Source organism: Mus pahari, chromosome X, assembly GCF_900095145.1.
Source record: "Mus pahari chromosome X, PAHARI_EIJ_v1.1, whole genome shotgun sequence".
In the NCBI taxonomy this organism is placed as follows: domain Eukaryota; kingdom Metazoa; phylum Chordata; class Mammalia; order Rodentia; family Muridae; genus Mus; species Mus pahari.
The window spans coordinates 90,829,587-90,855,871 of record NC_034613.1 but is presented as its reverse complement, the minus strand read 5'-3'; the positions used below and the strand labels follow the sequence as shown (position 1 = coordinate 90,855,871).

At 40.4% G+C, this 26,285-nt stretch overlaps 1 long non-coding RNA gene across 1 annotated transcript; it reads left to right on the top strand.

Moving 5' to 3' along the window:
* LOC115063144 lies at positions 1-23,235 on the top strand. The gene is made up of 4 exons (XR_003843027.1): positions 1-95; positions 399-463; positions 1,024-1,188; positions 22,951-23,235. It is a non-coding gene; the product is annotated as an uncharacterized LOC115063144 (long non-coding RNA).
* Positions 23,236-26,285: the final 3,050 nt, after the last annotated feature.

The window sequence follows — 26,285 nt, the reverse complement described above, 5'->3', positions numbered from 1 at the left end:
ATGCCAAGGATGATGGGAAGCCTGACCTTGTTTTTCGGCTTGTAGGGAACTCCACCCGCAATCCAGTCTGGCCTGAGCATTTTGCTCCGGCACCTGTGCGTGGCGGCTGCCTTTAGCGGTGGAAATGAACCCCCGGGCTGGGGGTGGGGGCTGAGGGGCAGCGGGGGAGACTAGTCTCCCGACCTTAGCACAAAAGGGCCCCTGTCCTGTTTGCACATGTGCACTGGGCTGTACTGAATTACCCAGTCTGCTGTGTTTTCTGGGCCAGAAAGATGTTTGGCGGGAAGGTTGACTCGGGGGCGGTTGCGGGGGGCGGGTGGGGGCGGACAGCTAGCACTGGAATTCTGAGGGCATAAATGCACACACCCGTCTAGACATCCGTCTGTCCTTTCATTCAGGAAAACAGCTGAGCCCAGGAGGTTCCAGACCCTGGATACCTGAGACACATCGACTTGCTTCTTAGGTACCATTTATTCTGTATCTTCATTCTCTCTGGGTCCCGGGACCTCATCCTTTCAGATTGGACATCTGTGGGCTTCCCTTTGCTGTGAGGAAAGTGTGGTACAAGGGGAGCTCCAGTGCTATCCGTGAATACTAGTGGAGTTCTAATTCTGGTTAAGAGTTTGGGGTGGGGCCTCGCTATAGTGTAACTGTGAAGGTGTTTCAAAGAATCTTGGGATGATTCAGCGTTGTGAAATAGTGACAACAGCATGGTAAATTGAATAAAATAAACCCAGGCATATTGTTTGTGGGCAGAATTAGAACCCATCCTGTTATCCCAGGTATACAGTTCGTGCTTGTTGGTTCATTCCTGTTCTGTATCGCCTCCCTCTTCTCTCCTCTCCACAGCTCCCCTCCCAGTCTTAGTTCCCCCTCCCTCTGTGCCCTCTCTCTCTATCACTTTTATAGGGTTTCCTGTACTTTAGGTTGACTTCAACCTTGAATTTTCTGTCGTTTCCCCCGTGTCCTGAGACTATAGGTGTATGCTAACATCCATCATCTTTGGCCTGTTTCTCTCTCTAGGTTTGGAGTGCATAATGAGGAGAAATAAAAATAGAAAGATCTCCAGAAAGAAGCCATGGGAAGATTCAAGGCTTCCCAGTCCAAGCTAATACCTGTGGACACTTGACCAAGTGAGCTGAGAAAACTGGATTCCTGGCAAAACAAGCGTAACTAGACTCAGGCAAGGTAAGTGTCCAGGTAGGCAGGGAAGCATGAGCTGGGGTTGCAGGAGGAGTTGAGAATGGGAAATGGGTTGGCACACTGCTGTAATGTAAGGACAGTGTAGACATTTTTCTGCATTTCCTGCTTAAAGACACTTTACTACTTGACTTCAGTTGGAATATTAAGGGCACCCCATCCAGATGTTTGAGTCCCAGACAGTGGCATTTTTTTGTCCCATTGTTTTGGATGGCGACTTGTAGTTAACTAGGATGCAGTTCTTTCTGTAGTCAGCACCTTCCTCTTTTCCAGATACAGGCTGTAGAGTAACTTGTCTTCTTTGTTCTAAATACTAAGATTTAGGGCTATATATTATATATATAATGTAAGAACATTGTTTTGAGGACAGACATTTCTTATAGTTGGGAAAAGCTGCTTAGAGGAAGAAAGATGTCATGCCATGGTGTGTTTTGAGCTATAATCATTACTGACTGCTCGCATCCATTTGTAATTTAGCAAACGCTAACCCATTCCAAAGGCTTCCTCCATATTCCCCACATTCAGATGACCTGGACAGGTTGACAGCTGCACTCCTTAAATATAAGAAAACAAAACAATTTAACAACAAAGAAATACAGCCATGGTCTCAGTCCAGCTTCATCTCTAACCCAGTGTTTCTTTTTCTTTTCTTTTTTTTTTGGTTTTGGTTTTTCAAGACAGGGTTTCTCTGTATAGCCCTGGCTGTCCTGAAACTCACTTTGTAGACCAGGCTGGCCTCGAACTCAGAAATCCGCCTGCCTCTGCCTCCTGAGTGCTGGGATTAAAGGCATGTGCCACCACCGCTGGGCTTTTCTTTTCTTTTCTTTTCTTTCTTTCTTTCTTTCTTTCTTTTTTTTTTTTTTTTTTTTTTTGGTAATCCAGTGTTTCTACAAGCAGAGTTCCAGACCAACAACACCATAAGCCTAGACTCATTACATCAAAACTGGGTTTCTGGCCCAGCCACTGTTTGATGTAATGAAATATGCAAACCACTAAGCAGTACAGCAGCTCTACACCACTAAGCAGTACAGCAGCTCTACACCACTAAGCAGTACAGAAACTCTACACTAAGCAGTACAGCAGCTTACACTAAGCAGTACAACAGCTTACACTAAGCAGTAAATGTGAACTTTCCAGAGGCTTTGATGCACTTCCATAGCATGTGCATAGTGTGAGTCATAGGCTGGGCCATGGACCATACTGTAGGCCTCGTGCTGTATTGGACCCTAGCTTTCTTAGGTGAGCATGGTTATTAATGGGAAGGATTAGCCTCTAAAGTCCTGATTTCTAAAAGCAGACAGGCTATAGGATTCTTAGTTATCTACACAGTCTTTGTGTGTGTGCACGTGTGTACGTTATTATGTATAATATTACATATTATATGATACAGAGAGAAATTTATGATGCAGGAGGGAAGTAGAAGGAACCATCAGACATGAACGAGGCTGGAGATAACTGAAAGGCTTCTAATTTGGGCCACTGGGTAGAAATTTGTTCCTAGGCTTTATTCAGGAAATACTGGCCCTGGTGAAAAATAGAGGCAACGAGCAGTCTGAGAATTGGCTCCCTGAGTTAGATGACATGCTTATCTGCCAGTAATCACCTCAAATAACTTAAAATTCCTTTTTTTTGGAAATGTTGGGATTATCATGCTGTAAATGAAGCTCTTACCAAACTGGTAAGAAATAAGTCTGTTATGCCTCTCCCAGTGTGTGTATAGGGGTAATATCCAAGTAGTTTCTGTTTGGAATGCTGTTTGTTCTCAGCTGTTAAAGTGAACTAACATTAAAGGGTACACTTCCTTGTTTTCTAGTAAGTGACCTTGTGTGTATTTGTTATATATATGACAAATGAGGACAAGGCGAAAACAGATTGTGCTTGATTTGTGGCAGGGTGGAGCACAGAGGGCAACTAGATGAAATGAAAAGAATGCCCAGGCATCCCAGTGCCCCCATTGATGTTCCAGAACTTCGTCAGACAGTTCATGAGCATAAGATGCTCCTTGAAACCCCTGCTCTCCTAGCCAAAGTGCTTCGATGAGTCACTTCATAGATCCTGGTACTTGATGGCTTCTGTAGAGCATGAAGGGCAACTAGTATCCAAACTAGTTCTTGTAGCTACCACCATGCTGTAGCCTACCAACTGTCAGGTATTGTAATTGTCCTTATTGAGATCTAACGACTCCATGGAACTCTTGCTTTGTGACATATTGATAAGAATGGTAGCTAAGAAGCAGGACAATCTATGGAGGTCAATAGGGAAGGACCATTTGTAAAGGAACTTTAATCCAGCAACAGCTGGATTAAACAGCTCTGACAAGGGACTATACAACTTTAATTCATCTGGCTAGAATCCAGACATACCCTTAGTACTTACACCTTCAATCCCAAACAATGAAAGTAAGGTTAGTTTATAGTAGGAAGCATCGTTATTTGAAAATGACATCTGGGCTAGTGAGATGGCTCAGTGGGTAAGAGCACCCAATTGCTCTTCCGAAGGTCCGGAGTTCAAATCCCAGCAACCACATGGTGGCTCATAACCATCCGTAACAAGATCCGACGCCCTCTTCTGGAGTGTCTGAAGACAGCTACAGTGTACTTACATATAATAAATAAATAAATTTAAAAAAAAATTCAAAATTGTTAAAAAAAAAAAAAAGAAAAAAATGACATCTAACTGGAGGACAGTTTGACGCAGTTCAGTTGAGTGAGTGTAGAGGCAGTGCTTTGTGTTTTTTCATGAGTTTCTGCAGAAGCAATTCAAGGCAAAGAATAAGGAGTCAGAAGATTAGAACAGATTGCCAGCACTAGTTTGAGGCCACATAGAGCAATTCAGTGAGAAGCTGAGGGAAGCCAGATTTAATCAATCACCTTGGAAAGGAGTTTGAGCCAGAACAGCTGAATTGAACCAGCCAGCCAGAGTTCAGAAAGAGCTAGAGTGAGCTTATTCATCAGTAAGCCTCCAAGACAGCAATAACATCAAGTGAACAAAAGTTTCTTTACCAATTGTGCAGCAATCTACTTTACTTCATATCAATGTGGACTGAACCATCCACATGTCATCCCTCGGATGTCAGGAACTGTAAAAGCCCAGAATTGTTGTGAGCCCAACCTGCCTCCCAGGTGAACTCTGGTTAAAGAGAAGTCAAGCATATCTGCTCAGTGATAGAATGAAAGAAGCTACTGCCTAGAGCACAGAGTAGAGGCAAACAGTAGAATCAGTGTGATCCAAATATTGGTGGAGAAAACTCCCCTTCCATATACCAAGGTGCCTAGCTTTTGTGTTAATGAAGGAGGCACTGTTACAATCTTTGTATAGCAACAAGTTTGAATTCCTTAGGACCTGAAATAGTGAATTAAATTGTCCTATCTCCCTCCTAAAGTTTTCATTTGTTTGATACTCTATGTATGGTGTTTGGGGACGGGAAATCTTTTGCTATTATGAAACTTACAAGAAAAGTATTGTGAAGATGAACCTTCATCTGGAAGAATCTATACATATTTATACATACCTATGTGTATGTAGGTACATAGATGTGTGTACTGCAAAGAGATTGGTTTTTGGTTTGTTTTTTTTTTCCTTAAATACATTTTAGAAAACATTTTGGTTTAAGCATGTCAACTCCAAGTATTAGATTTACTTGGGCTAGCGATAGAGACTTCTTTCCTTTTCTTGAAGTAGCGTGGCTTTTAGTTCCTTAATAGCATCAGAATGAAGAATGAAGCATTTTATATAGAACCTGTAGATATCCATATGGCAGTTTGGACTAAGTAGGCCAGTTAGCCAGTCCCTAATTGAAGATTATGAACAGTAGTAAGTCTTACTGGTTTCACTTTTGCTCTGAGTGACATTTCTGGAAGCTTTCTCATGTTTATAAGCTCCAAGTCTTAGTGGGTTATGTCCGGTAGGCCTGTTTGGGGCTCTTAGCATGACCAAAAGGGAAAGCATAAAGGGTAACTTACTGCTTCATGCACATTGATACATGCCACTTTCTTCAGCAACATCTAACCTGCATTCAGGGGGTAGAAAGACAACAAAAGCACGGGTTTTGAATGAGTTGCATAGCCTGAGAACATCTTCCTAGGTTTTCATCCGTATCACTCTCTTTCATGCTTCTGTCACTTCCCACATTACTATATCACGAATGATGTTATTTCTTCAAATGTCTTACATTATATCCATCCTGGTCATAATTTAGATTAAGTCACTTCTGAAGATCCATGTATTCACTACTTGGTGTTCTGCTGTGACACTACTGGGAGGCTGTGAGGGTGAAACTATTAGAACTGTTAGGCTAAGAAGAAGGAACTTACGCTATGTTGGACATGCCTTTGAAAGTGATAGTGACCTCCTGCTTCTTGACTCCCATGAGTGAAACAGGCCTCCTGCCCATGTACGCCTGCCATGTCACTATAAACCCAAGTCAGCAGTGTCAGTGCCAGAACAAACTCTTCCTCCTTTTTGGTTATTTATCTTAGGTATTTTTCACAGAAAGCTGACTAATGGACCTCTCCCTTCTCTTCACTGATTCATTGATAAAATTTCATAAAACTCTACCCAGGCTTCAAATTGAACTTGTATAACTTTCATATAAACGGTCATATTCAGTATTCTCCATGGCAGGTGATAGCAACTAGTGTTCTTTTAATCATTCATGTCACAGACTGAGAATGACATTGCTTTTTTCTTCCCCCCTCATTTTTCATCTCTCAAGAAATCTTGTGAGTTCTGTCAGATAGTTGTGGTGTTAGATGAGTGACTTCACTGCCAAGCCACCATCCGTGTCTGGGTTATAAGAATTGTTTCTTAATTCTTTCCCTGCTTTGTCCTCTTATCCACACTGATGACCCAGAATTTGGAGTACTTAGTACTTCTATTAAACATGTAGTCAGGGGCTGTGGATATAGCTCAGGTACAAGCTGCCAACATGCATAGGTGTCTGGGTTCAATCCCTAGAACTTTGAGAAAAAACAAACATGGAATCAAACCTAATGATTGCCTCTGCCTCGACTTAAAAACAACAGCGTCCTTTACACTTGTCTATAAGTCTGTCCATGATTTTTGGGTACTGATGTGTTAGAATAGCAGGTCACATCTCAACAGCACACTAGGCCAAAGCAGTTCCACGTGGAAGAGGTTTGTTTTATTGCAAGGGAGAGACAAGGTAGTGGCAGAAAGAGAAGAGGGAGAGAGAGTGAGGGAGGGGCCTTCTCCTTATTTATATGGAGAATGATGTAGCACAGGTAAAGGTGGGAGGTGAACCAAGTGAATGCTGGGAATATGGTGCCTGTTGTTTTGGCAACCGGTCTGCAGGTTGCAGGTCGCACTGTTGCCTATGTGATGTCAAAGGTTTGAGATGTCCTGATGCCAAGAGGTACCAGTTTTTTTTCTTAGATGCTCTCTTGGTACTCCCTTTCTTCCTCCTTCCCCTGTCTGTGGTGACCATCTTACTGCTCCTAAAGTAGAAGCTTTCTTGCACTCTGCTCTTTTGTCTTGGGGGCATTCTTCCTCGGGTTATATCACATGCCTATTTTCCTGATCTCTCTCAAGTCTTTGATTAAATGTCATTTTATAGTGTGGCCTGTTTCTGACCATGTTACTTCAAATGGGAATCCACATCCAAACACACAGTTCCCTTTTATCTTGTTTTCTTAGGGTTCTTTTTAAAAATTGCATTTTGTTCTTTTTGTATACTTATTTCTTTGTTATGATATTTGCTTGGTTTTTGGCTCACTAGAAGGTCAGTTGTACCAAGCTGGCTTTTGTTGTTATCTTTAGTGTATGTTTGGTTGGTGACTAATTGTTCCTGTTTAGACTAGCTGTAGAGGCTTCATTCATGACTATTGAATGAATAAATATATATTGCCAATATTGTATCTTTATGGCTATTTTTAGATCCAGTGAAGAATGAGTATGAGATATGAAAGCGCCCTATAACATTACCTTTCTTAGTTTTTCCTTTTAGTTGTACCATCATGGACAAAATAAAAATAAATTAAATAAAACATAGAATGATATTTGTAATGTATATAACAAGCAAACAGTAAATAACCCTAAGAAAGGAACACAAGGTGGCCATGGTGGTAGATCCCTTTAACTGAAGCACTCCAGGTTGAGTTTGGGGCAGGAGACTCACTCAAAGTTCAAAGCCAGCCTTGGCTACATAAAAAGATCCTGTTTCAAAAAGAAAATAAAAAAATGAAAAAGGGCTGGAATGCATAATGCTAAAATTCATAAGGCCTGGGCCCACATAAGCCCGCTGTGGTGGCACATACTTTTAATCCCAGCGTTCTGGAGGTGGAGGCAGGAAGATTAGAAGTTCAAAGTCGGGCTGGAGAGATGGCTCAGAAGTTAAGAGCACTGTTCTTTTGGAGGTCCTGAGTTCAAATTCCAGCAACCACATGGTGGCTCACAACCATCTGTAATTGGGTCTGATGCCCTCTTCTGGTGTGTCTGAAGACAGCTACAGTGTACTCATATAAATAAAATAAATTCTTTTTTTAAAAAAAGTTCAAAGTCTTGTTTGGCTAAATAGGGAGTTCCAGGCCAGCCTGGGCTAGAGGCCCCTGAAGGAAGTGAAGGAGATAGGAAAGTAGGAAAGGAAACAATAAAGAATGTCATAGAGCAGAGGCAGGCGGATTTCTGAGTTCAAGGCCAGCCTGGTCTACAAAGTGAGTTCCAGGACAGCCAGGGCTATACAGAGAAACCCTGTCTCCAACCCCCCTCCCCCCCCAAAAAAAAGATTAAAAAAAAAAAAAAGAATGTCATAGAGCAAATTAATAAACAACTAAAACACATTGACACCCATAATACATGTAGACTGTGTGGGGCTAGTTTAGGGGTGATGGTGACTGGGAGAAAACAAACAGCTTTGCTTTAACAGTCCTCACTATGAGGGTAAGGACTGAACTCCATATTATTCCCTATTACCCTTCCTGTTCCTCTCCTCGCTTTAGTCAGACTGGAATCAGCTCACACTTTTAGTCATACTTTTTCCATTTAAAATTACTTTTGATACTTTCATATATATATATATATATGTACATATATAAATATATATTGTGTATATATATATATATCTGTTTTGGTCATATCTTCCCCTCTCCCAACTCCTCCCTGATACTTCCTGCATTCTGTCCCAACTTTAAACTTTAGGTCTTTTATTCTTTTTTTTTTTGTTGTTTTTTCCAAGTATAAACCCAGAGTTCAAAATTAGTGCTCATAAACTACACGTGGGTGTGAAGTCATCCACTGGATTGTAGGAACTGCACTGCTGGGAATCGTGCTCCCGAAGAAAACTTCCTTATCAACTCGCAGTAGCTCCTCAGCTAGTGGGGGGGGGGCTTGTGAACCCCTTTTATTTCACTTTCAATGACAAGTTGTGATGACTGACTGACTTCCATCTTTCCTTTCCTTCCTTTTGTTCTTTCATTCTTTATATATAAATACATTTATTTTCTTTCTTTTTTTATATCCCAACTACAGTTTCCCCTCCTTCCTCTGCCCCCAGTCCCTCCCTCCCACCTCCCTTCTGCCCTTCCCCCATCCACTCTGCTGTTTCTCTTCAGAAAGGGCAGGCTTCCCATGGATATCACTATGAAGTTGCAGTTAGACTAGGCATCTTTTTTCATATTGAGGCTGGACGGGACAACCCAGTATGAGGAAAGGGTCCCTAAAACAGGCAAAAAGAGTCAGAGACAGCCCCTGCGCCTACAAGAAGACCAAGCTAGACAACTGTAACTTATGTGCAGAGGGCTTAGGTCAGTCCCATGCAGGCTCTCTGGTTGTCCATTCAGTCTCTGTAAGCTCTTATGAGCCCAGGTTGGTTGATGCTGTGGCTTTTCTTTGTGGAGTCCTTGACCCTTCTGGTTCCTACAGTCCTTCCTCCCCTTCTTCAGCAAGATTCTCTGAACTCCATCTGATGTTTGGCGGTGGATCTCTGCGTCTGTTTCCATCAGTTGCTGGGTAAAGCCTCTCCGATGACATTTGGGCTAGGCATCAATTTGTAAGTTTAGCAGAGTATCATTAGAAGTCATTTTCTAACTGTGCAGCCCCTGGGATGATGGCTTTCTTAAACTAGCGCAACCAGTGTTATATATGCTGTATGTGTTTTTAAATATTTATCTACGAATGAAGTCAAAGATTTGAACTATGGAGTATTCTATATGAGGAAGTTTGCCTTCCTTCTGTGCCTCCTAATATAGCGCATGTTTGTCAAAGGATACCAAGTTCAATTAGAACCAGAGAAGTAACGTTTGGTGACCTATTCAGTGTGGTGGCTTAACTAGATATTGTGTATTTAGGTTTGTTAAGTCATTTTTGGTTCTCACTAGTCAAATAAGTCATTTTAGTGATGTATGTGTTCATTATTTTAATAGAAGCAGTTCACTCTGTGTGTGTGTGTGTGTGTGTGTGTGTGTGTGTGTGTGTGTGTGTGTGTGTAAATCAAAACACAGGCTCAGGAGATGGTTCAGTGGGCAAAGTACTTGTCATGCAAGTATGAGGGACTGGGTTCAAATCTCTAGAACCCATGTAAAACCTGGCATGGTAGTGTATGTCTCTAATAGCAATGTTCCTACAGTGATCTGGGAGGTGGCAACAAGAAAATCCCAGAAGCTATCCCAAAGCTACGGTAATAAGAGCAAAGAAGTCTTTTTTTTTTTTCCTATAAATTCTTTTCTTCTCCTTTTCCCCTACCAGCCTAGGAAATGCTCCTGACCAACTGTAATAGAATATGGGTATAGATATTTTTTTTTACAACAGACCGTGTATTAATCTCTTTACTTCCTGCATTGTATCCGTGAGCTTTGCCATGAGGGCAAGGCGGATTTATAATGCAATCCCCCTCCCTACCATTAATAAAGTGATTTTGGGGACATAACTGATCTTTTGGTTTTGTTTTTGTTTATTTGTTTTGTTTTGTTTTTTGAGACAGGGTCTCACTATGTAGCTCTGGCTCTCTGGGAACCCACTATTAAACCAGGCTGCCCTCAAACTCACAGGGATCCACCCACCTCTGCCTCCTGAGTGCTGGGATTAAAGGTGTGTACTACCATGCCCACCAAGCTGCCTGACTCTTTATGCTTCTCTGTATGACTGCATGAGTATGTATGTGTGAATACATGTATGTTTGTGCGGATGTATGTGCCCATATTGCTGGTAGTCAGAATTACATGTTTTCCTCTATCCCCACCTCATTTATTATATATTTCCTTTTTCGTGCAACGTGTGTGTGTGTGTGTGTGTGTGTGTGTGTGTGTGTGTGTGTGTGCGCGCGCGCGTGCATTGCACATTTGTGTAAGTGTGGTGTGGGCAGAGCCTCAGTTATCAGTCCTTCCCATCTTCACACCGAGTCTTGTGTTTTTGCTGCTATGTACAGCACATCAGCTGGCTTGTGAGCTTCTGGAGATTTTCTTCTTTCCATTTTGCTCTAGGAGCACTGAGATTAGAGATGCATGCTGCTGCACTAGGCTTTATGTGAGCTCCAGGGACTCAAACTCAGGCCCTCACACTTGTACAGCAAACACTATACCTACTGATCCAGCAGCCCAGCCTCTATGCAGTGTTTGTTATATTCTAAAATGTGCAGCTTATGGACTTGTAGTTTTTAGGCATCCTGAGTTTTTAGGCATCTGCTTTTCGTTGAGTGATCTTTCCCATGTCAAAGCTCCAAGCGTGAGCTAATAGACATCTCTGTGCAGAATTCCAAACAAGCACCCCATTGTCCAAAATGTTTTAAATCAGAAACAGTATCTCAGTGTGGCCTTGTTATAGACTGAGTATTCAAATCCCTCCGTTGAAAGCTAATATGTAATGTGATGGCACTTAGTTCTGTATATTGAAAAAATATGTCATGAATGCGGTTCTTAGTTATGAATATCAAGGAAGTAATTAAGTCATGGATGTGTCATCCTTGAGAATTGGATTATCTCCCTTACATTAAGAGGCCAGAGAGCCAGCTCCTGCTGTGTATGTATACAAGATGTTGGCCGTTTGCAGCCTGGAAGAAAATACTCATCAGATCCCAGCTGCACTGCCCCCAACACTGTGACACATGTTTACTTCCTGCACTGTATCCTTGAGTTTTGCTATGAGGACAAGCCTGATTAGTAGCCAGTGGTAGACAGTGAACAGCTTGTCTGGCTCCCATTTATGAAGTAATTGGGAGACATAGCTGCTTGTTTCTTGATTCATAACTTTGACTTTGTACTAGAATGGCATTTTTATTTACATGTCATCTAGTGTATAGTAGTTAATAATAGGAGTCAAAATTAATGTAAGTCTGTAATTCAGTGATAGTACATTTGGGCACTGTGTCCTAACACAGTTTCAATAATTACAAGATGAGGTAATACCAAACACTTCCTCAGCCACTCAGGTTTGCCTTTTCCTATGTTAACCATCTGAAGGAAAAGGCTGTCTCAACATCCTGCATCCCAGGGCCTAGAAGATAAAGATTCCCTGAGATATTCTCAGTGGAAATCTCTGTCCTGTTTATATCTAAACTTAGACAAACATGGGCAAATCCCAGTCCAGCTTAACTAATAGCTCAGGGACTCCCAGCTCTGTAGTCTGGCAGGCTACTCATCTAAAGTAGGAAGACCACACATAGGTTTTTACATATTGACAACAGGATCAAAGGCTATTTACACTAATATATACAAGTACAAACTTGGGACACATGTTTTTTTTATTAAAGGATTACAAGTGACCTGAAGGGTTATTATATTTCATTCTGATGTTGAACACCATGGAGACACAGTTACTTGGGATTTTCTTTTTAGTATAACTTGGAGACCATGTTACTTAGTAGCCGTAAAACTTTCTACCATTGAAATTTTGGAAGGACCTCTCTTGAAAATGAAATAGCTCTCTTAATTTACCTCCTTAAACTGCGGTAGGACTTCTAGCTTTATCTTCCTAAAGTCCCAGGAGTATTTAATGATGTGCTCAGAGAGATTCCCGTACACATTTGAGTATCTCACTGTTAGAGCACTATGAGTGTCACCTGACACAACCCACCAGAATTTTAGTTGTGTTTTCCCCTGGGGTCACGCCGAATAAGAACCATGCCCTTGGACAGAGCCTTCTTCAACTGGAGTACAAGTTTTTATCCTCTGGTTTATAGTTGTACATTCAGCTTATTCCACATGAGACAGATTTCATTTTGAAAATTGTCTGAAACATTTTACTTGTTACCTGTACCCAGCATCAGTCTGCCTACTTATTGATATCTGTTGATTCAGGGTGAGTCACTCCTCATGTGAGACTCCTTGACTTGGAATAGGGCCAAGTCCTTCAAAAGAGCTTCTGGCTTATCATCACTGCTTTCTTCTGCTCTTCCTTTTGTATCATAGGTCACAATTTTCTCATCATCTTTGTTATAAGTCCTGAAAGCTCTCCAGCCTCTGTGTGTGTGTGTGTGTGTGTGTGTCTGTCTGTGTCTGTGTGTGTGTCTGCGTGCATATATGCCATGGAAATTACAGTTTTCTTGCCAATTCTTCCTTCTGTATTCCTATTCTTGTTGCTGATATCCTCATCAGTTTTGCTGACTTCCTCCTCAATGTTTCCACATCTAGCATTAAATTCATCTGCTTGTTTGTATCCTCTTTCAGGTCATTTATCATTCTTACTAATAAAGTTTTGGAATTTTTATCTAGCATTTTACCTGTCAGTATTTTTGAGCTCTGTAGTTGAAGAATTAGGATCTTTCTGGGAAAGTCTTTTGGGGGTGGTGTGAGGGGCAGTTTGGGACAGGGTTTCTCTGTGTAGCCCTGGCTGTCCTGAAACTCACTTTGTAGACCAGGCTGGCCTCGAACTCAGAAATCCACCTGCCTCTGCCTCCTGAGTGCTGGGATTAAAGGCGTGCGCCACCATGCCTGGCTCTGGGAGAGTCTTATGGCCTTGCTTTATGTTACTTGTGTTCTGTGTTGCAATTTACATATATTTTGGTAAATCTTCTGGTTTTATTTAGGACTCCTTGTTGAGTAGCCTTTTAGGTCCTCAGTCCTACTGAGAAAAGAAGAAAATGCTTTAGACAGTGGCTTGTCTCACCTCCCTCCACTAGTGAGCCACAGCTTAGTTCCTACCAATTTGTTGCCTGTCTTTGCACACCTCAGGTTTCCCCTTCCTTTGTGGATGTCCAAAGTGCTTCCTTTCTTTGGACTAGTATCTGGGTACTCTTATTCTAATTCTGTCCTTTGTAAGTTTATATGAAGGCATCTTCTGGTCTACCATTTACCCAGAAGTATCTTACTCACTTCTTGCCATAGACTCTGAGAGTCATGGGTGGCTTTCCTCAACTCTTAAACCAACAGATGGTAGAAGCCCAAACGAGCTTAAAAGAAAGTCACAAAAGTAGAGTCTTCTTGAAGATTTCTTCATTTTCAGACTGAATCAGATTTCTGTTGGACTGTATTTAGATCTAAAACTATGGCAGGGAAGAGAATTATTATAAACTGGAAACCCAAAAATAAAAATTTCAAAGACATGCACTATTGTTTTCCCGACTTTGATGACAAAATGTTTGGCAAAATACATCACCAGGGCTATGGGAAGGAAAATGTTAGGTATTGTTGCTAACAGTATAATTGGTATATTTATTGAAGGCAGTATAAGTTCTTGTCAGATTATGAGTGCATATAGACTGTAGCCCAGCAGTTTCGCTTCTGAAAACATATCCTACAGATCAGATATGCTAGTGTTTGTGTATATGTTTGAAAAACATGTGTACCAAGTCATTCATTAAAGCACTGTTCATAATAGCAAAACTCAGATGTCTATCAAAGCACCCATTAAATAAATTTTTGTAAAACTATACAATGAATCTACAAGGAATGAGGAAATGTTCTATATACTGCCGTGTAAAGACCAAGGTATACCGTTAAGTGAACAGGAAGTGTTTGTTAAAATGGATGCTGAATATTGCATATCATGTTGGGGGCTATATCTTTACTTGAACATAAGCACATGTACTTGACATTTACCAGAGGAATGAATGACATTGTTACTTAGTAAGTGGGTCAGTGGTAGCAAAGGATATGGAAGATTATATCGCAAGGAATACTTTTCATTTCATCCCTTATTCTCAGGTTTTTTTTTTTATTATTATTAGATATTTTCTTCATTTACATTTCAGATGTTATCCAGAAAGTCCCCTATACCCTCCCCCCGCCCTGCTCTCCAACCAACCCACTCTTGCTTCCTGGCCCTGGCATTCCCCTGTACTGAGGCATATAATCTTCCAAGACCAAGGGTCTCTCCTCCCAGTGATGGCTGACTAGGCCATCCTCTGCTACATATGCAGCTAGAGACACGAGCTCTGGGGGTACTGGTTACTTCATATTGTTGTTCCACCTATAGGGTTGCAGCCCCCTTCAGCACCTTGGGTACTTTCTCTGTCTCCTCCATTGGGGACCCTGTGTTCCATCCAATAGCTGACTGTGAGCATCCACTTCTGTATTTGTCAGGCACTAGCCTCACAAGAGATAGCTATATCAGGGTCCTGTTAGCAAAATCTTGCTGGCATATGCAGTAGTGTCTGGATTTGGTTGTTTGAGTTAATTTTATATCCAACTACTGCACTGAAGTTGTTTATCAGGTTTAGGAGTTCTCTGGTGGAATTTTAGGATAACTTATATATACTATCATGTCATCTGCAAATAGTGACATTTTGATTTCTTCCTTTCCAATTTGTATCCCCTTGATCTCCTTTTGTTGTCGAATTGCTCTGGCTAGGACTTCAAGTACTATATTGAATAGGTAGGGAGAAAGTGGGCAGCCTTGTCTAGTCCCTGATTTTAGTAGGATTGCTTCCAGCTTCTCTCCATTTACTTTGATGTTGGCTACTGGTTTGCTGTATATTGGTTTTATTATGTTTAGATATGGGCCTTGAATTCCTGATCTTTCCAAGACTTTTATCATGAATGGGTGTTGGATTTTGTCAAATGCTTTTTCAGCATCTAATGAGATGATCATGTGGCTTTTGTCTTTGTGTTTGTTTATATAGTGGATTACATTGATGGATTTCCATATATTAAACCATCCCTGTATCCCTGGAATGAAGCCTACTTGATCATGATGGATGACCATTTTGATATGTTCTTGGATTCGGTTAGTGAGAATTTTATTGAGTATTTTTGCATCGATATTCATAAGGGAAATTGGTCTGAAGTTCTCTTTCTGTGTTGGGTCTTTAATGTGGTTTAGGAATCAAAGTAATTGTGGCTTCATAGAATGAATTGGGTAGAGTACCTTCTGTTTCTAATATGTGGAATAGTTTGAAAAGAGTTGGAATTAGGTCTTCTTTGAAGGTCTGATAGAACTCTGCACTAAAGCCAGATATCTGGTCCTGGGCTTTTTTTGGTTGGGAGACTATTATTGACTGCTTCTATTCCTTTAGGGGATATGGGACTGTTTAGATCATTAATCTGATCCTGATTTAATTTTGGTACCTGGTATCTGTCAAGAAATTTGTCCATTTCATCCAGGTTTTCCAGTTTTGTTGAGTATAGCCCTTTGTAGTAGGATCTGATGATGCTTTGGATTTCCTCAGAATCCGTTGTTATGTCTCCTTTTTCATTTCTGATTTTGTTAATTAGGATACTGNCCCTGTGCCCTCTAGTTAGTCTGGCTAAGGGCTTATCTATCTTGTTGATTTTTCTCAAAGAACCAGCTCCTGGTTTGGTTGATTCTTTGAATAGTTCTTTTTGTTTCCACTTGGTTGNTTTCAGCCCTGAGTTTGATTATTTCCTGCCATCTATTCCTCTTGGGTGAATTTGCTTCCTTTTTATTCTAGAGCTTTTAGGTGCGCTGTCAAGCTGCTAGTGTATGCTCTCTCTAGTTTCTTTATGGAGGTACTCAGAACTAGGAGTTTTCCTTTTATGACTGTCTTTTTTGTGTCCCATAAGTTTGGGAACGTTGTGGCTTCATTTTCATTAAACTCTTAAAAAGTCTTTAATTTCTTTCTTTATTTCTTCCTTAACCAAGGTATCATTGAGTAGAGTGTTGTTCAGCTTCCACGTGAATGTTGGCTTTCTATTATTTATGTTGTTATTGAAGATCAGCCTTAGTCCCTTGTGATCTGATAGAATGCATCAGATAATTTCAGTTTTTTAAAAAAAAGATTTTATTATTTATTACATGTAAGTACACTGAAGCTGTCTTCAGACACTCCAGAAGAGGGCGTCAGGTCTCATTATGGATAGTTGTGAGCTACCATGTGGTTGCTGGGAATTGAACTCAGGACCTTCGGAAGAGCAGTCAGTGCTCTTAACCGCTGAGCCATCTCTCCAGCCCTAATTTCAGTATTTTTGTATCTGTTGAGACCAGTTTTGTAACCAATATATGGTCAATTTTGGAGAAGGTACCATGAGGTGCTGAGAGGATGGTATATCCTTTTGTTTTAGGATAAAATGTTCTGTAGATATCTGTTAAATCCATTTCTTTCATAACTTCTGTTAATTTCAATGTGTCTCTTGTTTAGTTTCTGTTTCCAGGATCTGTCCATTGATGAGAGTGGGGTGTCGAAGTTTCCCATTATTATTTTGTGAGGTCCAATTTGTGCTTTGAGCTTTATTAAAGTTTCTTTAATGAATGTAGCTGCCCTCGCATTTGGAGCGTAGATATTCAGGATTGAGAGTTCATCCTGGTAGATTTTAACTTTGATGAGTATGAAGTGCCCCTCCTTGTCTTTTTTGATAACTTTGGGTTGGAAGTCAATTTTAGTAGATATTAGAATGGCTACTCCAGCTTGTTTCTTCAGACCATTTGCATGAAAAATTGTTTTCCAGTCTTTCACTCTGAGATAATGTCTGTCTTTTTCCCTTAGGTGGGTTTCCAGTAAGCAGCAAAATGTTGGGTCCTGTTTGTGTAGCCAGTCTATTAGTCTATGTCTTTTTATTGGGGAATTGAGTCCATTGATATGAAGAGATATTAAGAAAAAGTAATTGTTGCTTCCTATTATTTTTGTTGTTAGAGTTGGCATTCTTGAGGCTGTCTTCTTTTAGGTTTTAGGATTACTTTCTTGCTTTTTCTAGGGTGTAATTTCCATCCTTGTGTTTGTGTTTTCCCTTTATTATCCTTTGAAGGGNTGGATTNNTGGAAAGATANTGTGTGAATTTGNNTTTGTCATGGAATACTTTGGTTTCTCCATCTATGGTAATTGAGAGTTTTGCTGGGTATAGTAGCCTGGGCTGGCATTTGTGTTCTCTTAGGGTCTGTATAACATCTGTCCAGGATCTTCTGGCTTTCATAGTCGCTGGTGAGAAGTCTGGTGTAATTCTAATGTTACTTGACCTTTTTCCCTTACTGCTTTTAATATTCTATCTTTATTTAGTTCATTTGTTGTTCTGATAATTATGTGTTGGGAAGAATTTCTTTTCTGGTCCCGTCTATTTGGAGTTCTGTAGGCTTCTTGTATGTTCATGGGCATCTCTTTTTTTAGGTTCGGGAATTTTTCTTCTATAATTTTGTTGAAGATATTTACTGGCCCTTTAAGTTGAAAATCTTCATTCTCATCTACTCCTATTATCTGTAGGGTTGGTATTCTCATTGAGTCCTGGATTTCCTGGATGTTTTGAGTCAGGATCTTTTTGCATTTTGCATTTTCTTTGTTGTATCCCTGTTCTCTATGGAATCTTCTGTATCTGAGATTCTCTCTTCCATCTCTTGTATTCTGTTACTGATGCTCGCATTTATGGTTCCTGATTTCTTTCCTAGGGTTTCTATCTCTAGAGTTGTCTCCCTTTGGGTTTTCTTTATTGTTTCTACTTCCATTTTTAGATCTTGGATGGTTTTGTTCAAATCCATTACCTGTTTGGTTTTGTGTCCCTGTAATTCTTTAAGGGATATTTGTGTTTATTCTTTAAGGACTTTTACCTGTTTAGCAGTGTTTTCCTGTAATTCTTTAAGGGATTTTTGTGCTTCCTCTTTAAGGCCTTCTACCTGTTTAGCTGTGTTCTCCTGTATTTCTTTGAGTTATTAATGTCCTTCTTAAAATTCTCTACCAGCATCATTATATATGATTTTAAATCTGAATCTTGCTTTTCAGATGTTTTGGGGTATTCAGGACTCGCTGTGGTGGGAGTGCTGGGTTCTGATGATGCTGAGTGGTCTTGGTTTCTGTTAGTAAGATTGTTATGTTTGCCTTTTGCCATCTGGTAATCTCTGGCATTGTTCATCCTGTGATTCTGTTAGCTTCTGTCAGCACTTCTGGGAGTCCAACTCTCTCCTGAGTCTCAGTGGTCAGAGTACTCTCTCTCTGCAAGCAAGTGCTCAGAGGTCTGGAGCCCAGCTCTGCCTTCTGTCTGAAGATGAAGGCCCAAAAGGGACCCTGTCCCAGAAGCTATGTTGCTTTTGCCGCCTGCGTGCTGTCCTGTGCAGATTGGTCTCTTTGGGACCTGGGATACAAGATGGCGTTCTCACCTGGTCCTGTGGACAGAGCCTTATTCTCAGTTTTTAATTAAAACATTTTTTGTTACTAGAGCTTGAACTTGGGGGTCTTACACATGGTAGGAAAATTGGCTACTGCTGAGCTATGAGATACTTTCCTAGATCTTGGGGTTTTCGTTTTTTCTCTTTTAGTTAAAAATTTCTCATTCAATATATTTTGTTCATGTTTTGGCCTTTCCCCAGCTTTTCCCAGATCCTGCCCCTACTTACCCAAGTTAATGTTTATTCCATCCCCTCAAAAAGAAATGAACAAAAAATGAAAAATTAATAAAAAAAAAAAAAAAACAGTAAGACACACATACAAAATGCCAAAACAAAGCACAATCCACCCACGCACGCAAATAGCCCGTGGAATTTGTTCTGTGTCAGCCAGCTTCTACTAGGCCCAGGGTCTGCCCTAGATGTTGGTTGATACCCAGTGGCACACCATTGAAGAAAACTGATTTTCCTTTTGCCAGTCAGTATCAACTGCAAATAACTGCTTGGTTAGGGGTGGGATTCCATGACAACCTTTTCCTCAGCACTGGGACCCCATCTGGCTTGAACCTCTTACAGCAGTCTCCTTTCAGAGGAAGGCTTGATGAATAAGTCCTATTTAGGGTGAGTGCTCCAAAGTCTCTCACGTTCTGCACATTGTCCAATTGTGTGTCTCTGCATCTATTGTAAAAGAAGCTTCCCTGCCGAGGATAGAATAATGCAGTGAACTATGGCTCTAGCAGTATGTCATTAGGAGTCATTTTATTTCTGGGCTCCTTAGAGTAATAGTATTGGTTGTTTCCCTAAGCCCATGACCTATCTAGTCCCAGATTCTAGGCCACTTTAGCAGTGCCTGGTATAGGTTCTGTCTCGTGTAGTGGGCCTTAAATCCAACCAGAAAGTGGTTAGTTACTCCTAAACATTTGTGCCACTGTTGGCCCAGCGTATCTTATAGTCAGGTTGCAGTTGTAGGATTTGTAGCTGGATTACATGTTGATGCCTACGTTTCTCCTCCAGGACCATGCAGAATACCTTCCAGCCCCGTGAACACTAATCACTCAGTCAGTAATGGTGAACTTCTAACTGCGCTTTGGCTCAATATTCTCATGATTGATGATCTAAGTATTATCTTCAGCAATATAACCTTACCATCAGCTCATGGGGAGCAACCGATAGTTTTTGCAATAGTCTGTAATATTTAGGGAAGGACCATAGAACTCCCTTGGTTAATGACTCAAAATGTAATCCATTCCTGGTACTGGAGGTTTTACTTGGTGGCATAAAGTGTCTGTTTTGGGCATTGTTTCTCCCATTATATAGTAACTCAGTCTGAATTCTTTCTTATGTATATCTTAGGAAGTAGGTTTCCATGTGGTTTTTCCAAAGCCTTTAGTGTTGTCCCTCCCCATAATCCTGTTTGACCTTGTTCTTCCTTCCTTTCCCCACTTAGTCCTTTTATTCTAGTTTGTCCTTTATCTCTCCATAGTACTAGATTCTATTTACTCTTCCTTAGGAGATCCTCTCTTCCTGCCCTGGGCCTTGGTGGATATCCAAGCTTTAGTGGTCAGCCCTAAACACATATACATGTGAACATCAACACTAAATGGACTCAGCAGGTTGTATTTCTACACAGGCGCACACACCCCAACACTAATTAAAGAATTAAAGGGCATGAATTTGAGGAGGAGTGGGGAAGATACTGTCTCTACACAGTCTCACTCTTCCAATGGAAGGAGGTACAGGTAGAGGGGAGGATGGAAGTGATCTAAATGCAGTACTCACATGGGAAATTCTCAAAAAAGAATTTTAAAACTTTAAGCTAAAATATAGATAAAGTATTCCTATCTAAATAAAATACCATTCTGGAAGAATTTTTAGTGGTATGAAAAAAAATACTCAAAATATTACCTAGCATTCTATAAAATGTAATCTCCATTTCATTATGTGTATGTACAATTATCTGAATAATCTGTAGAAAAATGTACAAATCCATCAAAATGGTGGTTGGTAATTCTGAGTTACCCCTTTGCTTAGCTTTGACACTTGTGAATTTTTCAGAATTTCAACAATGATTGGCATACTAATTTGATGATGAGAAGGTAACAATAAGCTTATTTAGAGCATAAAGTCACAGTAAAAGAAATAAAGTACACAAATGCTTAGGTAAAATTGCAGGGCTAGTGAGATGGCACAGCCATTAAAGGTGCCTATCGCCAATCCTGATGGCTGAGCTCAATCTCTGGAACCTACAAGGTAGAAGGAGAGAACTGACTCCTGCAAGCTATCCACTGTCTAACACACACGCATGCACGCACACATGGACACACTGAAATAGGGATAGACCCCCTTGGAGACATTTCTTTCCTAATACATGGTACTCATTATAAATACCACAAAACAATTCTTAAAGCAGGAGATTGAAAAGAAAGGGCAACCAAAGCAGAAGTAACCACACAGGGCAGTGGCCTAGGGATTCAGGCTATCTATAGTTTATAGCCACTGATCTTTGTACAAGCCCTACCAGGCGTGACAGTGGACTAGGGGTGTAAGGGTCCGAAAATTGCTGAAGGAAGACCCCAGACTCAGATAATATGCAAAACCAAAGAACATTTGTTCTGCACAAACAACCAGCATGCGGGGGTCAGCCATCCTTTGAAATGGCAACCCTGGACAAAGACATGCAGGCCTCCTTATAAGGAGCTCTCTAGAAGGATTAGGTAATCTAAAATTTCATTGGTGGGTGCTAGGGATTCACAGGTGATCAGTGATCTATATTCCTATGTCATGAGCATTCAATCATGTGATGCAGTAGGGCTGTCTAGTGCAAATGGACCATGCTGAGATAAAATATTTCCCCATTTTTGTGGTTATCCCCAGGCTGTTCTCTGGGAGAAAGTTTTATGATCTTGTTCTGGATTTTATGGTCTGTTCCTAGAGGTAGTATCTTAAGACTTAGATGCTGGGACTTAGGGTCTGTTCCTGAAACCAGTGCCTTATGGCCTTTCTGTTTTGAAATCAGTCCTGGCCCTCAAAATGGAGACAAATGGGTTTTATTACCCTTTCGGGGGAAGGACAAGTGAGTTCATTTAAGGAAAATGATTTTTAAATTCTTCTAGGAGCTGGAGAGAGGGCTCAGTGGTTAACAGTGCTTGCTGCTCTTGCAGAGGACTTGAGTTCAGTCCCAAACACCCATGTTAGGATATCATAACCACCAGGGAACCCAGTGTCCTCTTCTGGATTCTACAGGCATATACACACATATTACATATACTCACACATGCACACAAAATAAAAGTAAGCCTAAAAACTTACTAATTTGAATGGAAATCGTGACAACAAATGCCAGCCTTTCATCAACACTTTGAACCAGGCACACTCCTGATGACATTTATTTATTTATTTGGTTTTTTGAGACAGGGTTTCTCTGTGTAGCCCTGGCTGTCCTGAAACTCACTTTGTAGACCAGACTGGCCTCGAACTCAGAAATCCGTTTACCTCTGCCTCCTGAGTACTGGGATTAAAGGCGTGCGCCACCACACCTGGCTCATTTATTTAATTCTTAACACTCCTTTGAATATAGGTACTGCTGTTACATTTTATACATTGGGGAAGACCTAATCCTAGATCAGAGATCACATATCTACTTAGTAGATTTCCCTAGGTGCTATTTGGATCATAAAGCTTTTTTGCAGATCCCACACATTAAAAACTTGGTGTGCAGCTTCTAGAACTGTTGAAAGAGAGCAGAACTTTTAGGAATGGAAATGAATGAAAGGAAGTTAGATAAGCAGGGGAATGCCCTGTGAGGGCATATTGAGATGACAGGCTCTTCCCTCCCTCGATCCTCTCCCTTTCCTACTTCCCAGCTGCTTGAAGTGCTTCATCCTCCTCTGTCACTCCTGCTATGATGTATTATGTCACCATAGACTATGGACTGAAACTGAAGGAGAATAACTCCTTCCTTCTAAGTTGATTGAGGTGTTTTGTCACAGTTACAACTGAGGAACATGCCAGGCCTATCACAGGAATTCATCGCTAGTGAATTTGCTCAGTTATGGTTTTTTATTACCTGAGGTTCATTTCCTAGGAAAGTGGGGTTATAAGCATATACTACTGATAAACTGATGGAAGCCAGACCTTTGCTTGAAACTTTGATCTGGTCTGTTCCTCCAATGATAATTTGACAGATGTTTTGCTCCTCTTGCTCCTAACTTGAGGAAATGTCAAGAAACCCTTGCAACTTGGATTGTGTGTGCAACTTGATTTGGTTTTTTGAGTAATTCCTCCAAGTTAACTGAGTGCTTCTTCTTTCTTTCTTAACAGCGTTCAGAATCAAGCTCAGAAGCTCCCAGCTCCCAGCAAGTACTCTACTACTGAACTACACCATCTCTCCAGCCCATGCTTACTCTTGAATAGCCACAAAGTATTCAATGGTATGGAAAATAGACCTCCATTTCATTTAAACTTTTATAGTATTTTTTTGCCACTTAAATTATTTTATGTAGTTGAGTATGATTTTTTTTTTCGAAGAAATTCTATGTATCTCAATTTAGAGTCTTCAACCTTTCTGTTATACATAATTTCCTGTAGTTTTCAGTTGCTTTAATAAAACATTTAATATTGAAACAGTTGTGGATTTACATGTAGTTATGTGAATACATTATCCTTTACCCTTTTTCTCTAATGACAGTATCTTCCAAAAAAAATCACAAGCAAAAAATGGACATTAATATAATCTGGTAATCTGATTCCTGTTTTTTCCTAGTTATTGGTACACTCTTATATGTGTATGAGTTTAATTCTATGTAATTTTATTACGTGTAGGTTTGTGAATCCATGACCATCATATTTGGGATACAGAATGTTTAGCACCACAAAGATTCCTTAAATGTTGTCCTTATTTCTACCACCTTATACTCCATGCCTCTCCTTAACACTTAAAAACCATAAATCTCTCATATATCTCTCTAATTTTGTACTATCAAAAATGTTACATTACCACCTCTGGTCCCACACCCAACAGCTGCCTAACATGGTTTCTCAAGCCTGAACCCAGCTTACTTTGCCTTTGGTTGCTCTTGTCACAACCATTCCGTTCCTTTGCTTCAAGGTGTGGGCCTTGAAAGGAACTACCTGCTCTGCCCCCTGACTGCTTCTGCCTCTACCTCAATGTACCGAGACTGTTTGACAAGTTTGCTCTGGCTCAGGCTGAGAAATTGACTCCACTCTTACCCTGACCCCTGGCATGTCCACATCTGGTCCTGTGTAGTCACCAACCCCAGGTGTGGTGAGTAACCTTTCCATCCCAACTCCTCAGCCATTGACTTCTGGTCTGGGGCTCCATAGCCACTCCACTCTGGCCTCAACCCAAACTCTGTCAGAGATAGCCTAGACCCCTTAACATGGGTTCTACCACCTCAGAGGTCCCCGAAGCTATATAGACTACAATCCAACTTTGGAATTCTGACCTGGTGGGTTAAAAACCCATACTAAAACACAGCTAACAATGATGCCCAGGTTACAGCACAAAAACTAGATAAACTAAACCAATATCTAATTGTTTTCCAAATCACCAATCTCATAATAATGTTCCCTAAAGAGAACAAGTTACAAGAAATTAAAGACACAGAATTCCAAAGGAAAATACATGTTCAACAAGCTCAAAACATCCAGAGAGGGCACAGATAGCTACATGAATGAAATTAAAGACAACAGGAATAAAATGATGGGAGTCCAAGTATACAAAAACACAGCTCAGCCAGGCATGGTGGCGCAGGCCTTTAATCCCAGCACTTGGGAGGCAGAGGCAGGAGGATTTCTGAGTTCGAGGCTAGCCTGGTCTACAAAGTGAGTTCCAGGACAGCCAGAGCNAGGCTAGCCTGGTCTACAAAGTGAGTTCCAGGACAGCCAGAGCTATATAGAGAAACCCTGTCTCGAAAAACCAAAAAAAAAAAAAAAAAACCACAGCTCAGCAAAACATGGAACAGTAAGACTATAAATTCTCATTCCAGCTATCTATAATTTAGGATCCTTTGTAGGGGAGTCAGTAGGTTGGTTGTGGGTCATAGGTGGTGGTTGTGTCACTTTTACATTGCTCTGTCGTTTTATACATTTGTTGAAGTGGATTCCTTTTGACTTTCCTCTTCTTCTGAGCCTACTATGATATTCTACTTGCTACCTAGAGGACCATTTGGATGAAGTTCAGCTTAGGAACTAGTGAAACCTAGTGATGATTATTGAATGGTTTGCTGAAATCTCATCTTGTCTATGTGTCAACAAGACCAAAACCTTAGTCATTCCTTAGATTATATAATCTAATAATAAGGAACATGCTGGAAATAGGATATTAAATTTCAGACCCAGTAAAGTCTGTCTACTAGCTGGAGCTTAGAAAATCTTAATGAAATGGATAATTTTCTAGATACCACTTACCGAAGTTAATAGTCCCATAACCCCTAAAGAAATAGAAGCAGTCATTTAAACTCTTCCCTCCCCCCCCCCAAAAAAAAACAGGGACAGATGGTTTTAGTATAAAATTCTACTAGACTTTCAAAGAAGAGCTAATTAATACTAATTTTTTTAGTTGCATTTTAAAAATAATGATAAAGCTTATTCTTTTAAGGTCTATAAAGAATAGGGGCTCACAGAGACTAAACTGCCCACTAGGGAGCCTGCATGGGCCTAACCCAGGCTTTCTGTACCTTTCTGTACCTCCCTTATGGTGTTCTTGTGGGTCTCCTAACAGTAGGAGCAAGGGCTGTCTCTGACTCTGTTGCCCATCTTTGGGACCCTTTCCTCCTACTGAGTTGTCTTGTTTAGCCTTAATAGGAGATGCACCTAGTCTTACTGCAACCTGATATGCAATGGCTGGTTGATATCCATCAAGGCTGGCCATTTTCTGAAGAGAAATGGAGGAGGAGTTGATGGGAGGAAGAGTGAGATGAAGGAGAGGAGGGAGGGGAAACTGGAGTCAGGTTATAAAATAAATAAACAAAATGACTGGTTAGTTCATATTAAGCAACAATTAATTTTAAAAGAGCCCATGAATTTAAAAGAAAGTAAGGAGGGATAGAGTTCTGTAGAGTTTGGTGGTAAGAAAAGGAAGGAGGAAATTATATAATTATCTCAAAAAGTTTTTAAAAATTGAAAATAAAGACAAAAAAGGAAATTACACACTAATATCCTGGGTGAGCATAAGTATAGAAATTCTCAGTAAAATGCTGGCATACCATATTCAAAATCACATCAAAAAATTACTCATGATCAAGTTATTTTCCTTCCAGAGACTGAGAGGTATGATTTGCCATACCTAAATCAATAAATATAATACAACACATAAATGGACTCAAGAACAGAAATCACATGATAAAGTGGACAGGGTAAGGATGAAGGCAGCATACCTCAACTTAATAAGAGGTTATCTATGAAAAGCCTATAGATAATTTAATATAAAACAAAGACAAACTCAAATGCATTGCTATCAAAGACAAGGTTGTTCATATTCTCTACTACTAGTTAATAATAGTACTTGAAGTCTTAGCACTAAGACAAGGAAGCCTATTTGATACAAATAGGGAAAGAAGTCAACATGCACGTAAATGAAATTGAACTAGATATTTATCTAGTTTAATCTGACCAAAAAATGAGAGAGAGAGAGA